Raw genomic sequence first — 3,243 nt, forward strand, 5'->3', positions numbered from 1 at the left:
TAATGAATAAACAGTGCCAACGTACTTGTGAATGCTTGTCTTGATTCTGTAGTCAGATACAGGGTACTAGAATAGTGTTGGAAAACTCGTCAAAGTCCTTGGTTATGGTCAGGCCAGCAGTGAGGCTAAGAGGTCTGAGTGTAACTCTAGAAGGCAGGAAATAGGGCCTCATTCTGTACCCTTCTTGCCACATTCTTTAACTTTGGACAGTTCCTTCTCCCACCCAGGGTTTACCTCCTAGCACAGGTTGTACATTAAGTTAAGGCTATACTTTTCAGGGGCTCTCTAGGCAAAGTTGGCTTTCCCTGTAGGTGCCATACACAGTTCCCTCCCTCACACAATTTGAACATGCTGAGTAACCTGTCTGACCAACCATTTCTCACCTATTTGTCTGGTTTGAGTCCTACACTGTCTCTTTCATATCCATCCTTTGAATAACGTGATCTATTTCTGTAAGGTGCTTATTAAGATGTGTTCCCTGGGAGAGATACTCTGCCCCTTGGGAAAGTAGATACATCCGTTTCATCCAATTAACATGTACTAAAATTGAGTCCCTACCATGTGCAGAGACCTCTGAGGTGAAAATGGCATCCTTCCCTTTGAGGAGTTGACTATGATAGGGAATTAGGTTGCCAAAGTCAATTTTGTTTTCAAGTAAGGTTGGAATTAGGTCTGAAGGAGGAGTTCCACTTGGGTCATTCAACTCAGTGGAGGAACCCAGTGGCATCAAGGGAGGTTGAGAGAGCTTGGATGCTTGAGGCAGGGGTGAAAGGGAAAGACATTTGCAGAAGGGGCAATGGGGTAATGACAGTAGACTCCTTCTACTGTGTACTTTCCTTTTTGCTGTGAGAGTGTGTGTATTGAGCAGACCCACAAACTTGATACTAAGAAATACTGCATTTTCTTTGTAAATAACTATACCTTGGGGTTATAGGGTACTCTATGGTTTATACATCATTTTCATATAACTTCCTATAATCTGTACAACAGCTTTATGTGGTAAGTGGTGGGTGTGTTGATTTCGGTATCCTAACTGCTCTAATAAGGAACTGTAAAATAAATTTTATTTCTGGCTCACATCATAGATGAGTCAATGGGTATAAATTGAGGGGGAGACTTTGTTCCCCACAGTCATCCAGGAAATCAGGTTCCTCTCATCTTCGCCCTTTAGGTCCTAGGAGTTTAGGGGAAAGAATGAGGAATTATGGGGAAGATTTTTATGGCTAAGGCCTCGAAGTGGTGTCCCTTGTGCTCATTCAATCACACAGCCACACCTAACCATAGGGGTGACTGGAAGATGCCTCCAAGCTGCGTGTAGAAAGAGTAGAATTCGGACATTGGTAGGCCCTATCCTGTGCCGTGGAAGCACAGGGTATTTCCCTCATTTTACAGGGGGAGAAACTGAGGTACAGAGTGGTTGAGTGACTTATAGAGGAGCACACGACTACTAAGTTAAGTACAGGAGTTAGGATTTCAACCCAGGTCTGCTGTTTTGATAGAACAGGGACAATAATACTAATAGCAATAATAACAGTAATAATATCTAATAGTTTGTGAGTATAGGTGTGTGTTAAACGGGGCAATGTGTATAACGCTCCTAGTAAATTCCAGGTTCCCTTCCTAGCCTTGGGCTTTGCTCACAGTTGTGTAAAGAGCCAAGTCTTTTTCCTGAGGACCGTGGGCGGCAGAGTGACTGCATGAGCCAGCAGCTGGTGCGTCCCCATCAGCAGAGTTCAGGGAAGGAGGCTGAAGTGGATTCTAGTGGCCGAGGGGTGCTCTCTGAGCAGACTGGGAGGTTGTGCACAGGAGGACCGGCTCTGCCAAGCCTGGAAAGGCTGCACTTGCCTTTGCTGCGAGACTGGAGCCTTGCAGGCAGCTTCCTGTATGTGTCCAGAGGACAGCCCCACTGCGCCAGGCTCATGCCCTGGCCAAAGGTGGGAAAATCCTCCAGCCAGCGCCCATCCCCTCAGGAGTCCTTGTGGGCCTGAGCAACTTTTAAAAGATTAATTTTAACTGAATTATTTTAAAAGCTCTAACATGAATGAATGCCAAATTGACACCCATAACATATATTATTTATAGGTTCAACTTTTAAAATAGATCTCTTTGTGTAGCAGAGCTGTACAGATAGAAACCATTCTATGAGTGATGTTTCTGTGACGCAAGAAAGAATATATAAAAGACTTCTCAGCTAAGTGGAGTGGGGCTTCCCTGTCTAGAAGAGTTCTGGGTGAGAACGGCTGCTTCATCAATGTTTCTGGTGAGAAAATTGAGGTGTGGGTTGAGTCGGAGCTGCTCTGAAAGGTTTCAAGAATGGTTTGTAGGCGTTGGGCCCTGTTGCCACTGCCTGTTATTTTGCCACCACAGTCCAGCAAAAGAGGAAGAGACAGCGGCAATGTGAGATTGAGGCACAAGGGCAACAGTGACACGGTCAGGGCATCGATGACCAGCCTGCATCCACAGCACTCCTGCTATGTGCCACGTTTCCAGCCCCTTCACCACCTTGACCTCCAAATTGGCCTCCAAATAGTGTGTCCTCTGCAGGAGCTGCTCTTGTCCTCTTCAGGGCAGTACTCTGCATTTCTCAGTTCTCACCCATTTGTTCAGTATTTTTTATCCCCATTTCATGTACCTGGCATTATGCTGGGCAATTGGGACAAAAAAAATGACTAAGGATGTCCCTGGCTTCAAGTAGCTTATGGTCTATTGGGAAAGACAGAAAAATAGATTATTCTCCTATACTGTGGCTAAGTGCTTTGATGACAATGAGCACTGAGTGTGATGGGAGCCTGGAGGAAGTGCTCCCACCTCCCACTGCTGCAGGGGATGGGGGTGGAGATGGGGAGCTTTCTCAAAGAAAGCAAAGGCTAAGACAAGTTCTGAAGGATAAGAAATTATTCTGAAAAAGAGGGAGTGTGTTCCAGGCTTAGGGAACAGCATGTGTAAAGAGCGTGTCCAGAGAGAGCTGGGGACCTGAATAGAGTTCGTCATGGCTGGAAAGTAGGGTTGTGGAAGTAGGGAGGGTTGGATAGAATAGTGTTCAGGGAGGGGACAGATCACAAAGGGCTCTGACTCTGATTTATGATGGATTTTAAACTTTCTTCTGAGATAGAGTGGAGCTATTAAAGTATGGAAGTGACCTCATATTTATATTCTAAGATGATCTTTCTGGCCACAGTGTAGAGGATAGGTCAGGATGGTAGGCAAAAGAGCAAATATGGGTGCAAAGAAATCAGCAGGAAG

The sequence above is a fragment of the Lipotes vexillifer genome, unplaced genomic scaffold (assembly GCF_000442215.2).
Source record: "Lipotes vexillifer unplaced genomic scaffold, Lipotes_vexillifer_v1.1 scaffold629, whole genome shotgun sequence".
In the NCBI taxonomy this organism is placed as follows: domain Eukaryota; kingdom Metazoa; phylum Chordata; class Mammalia; order Artiodactyla; family Lipotidae; genus Lipotes; species Lipotes vexillifer.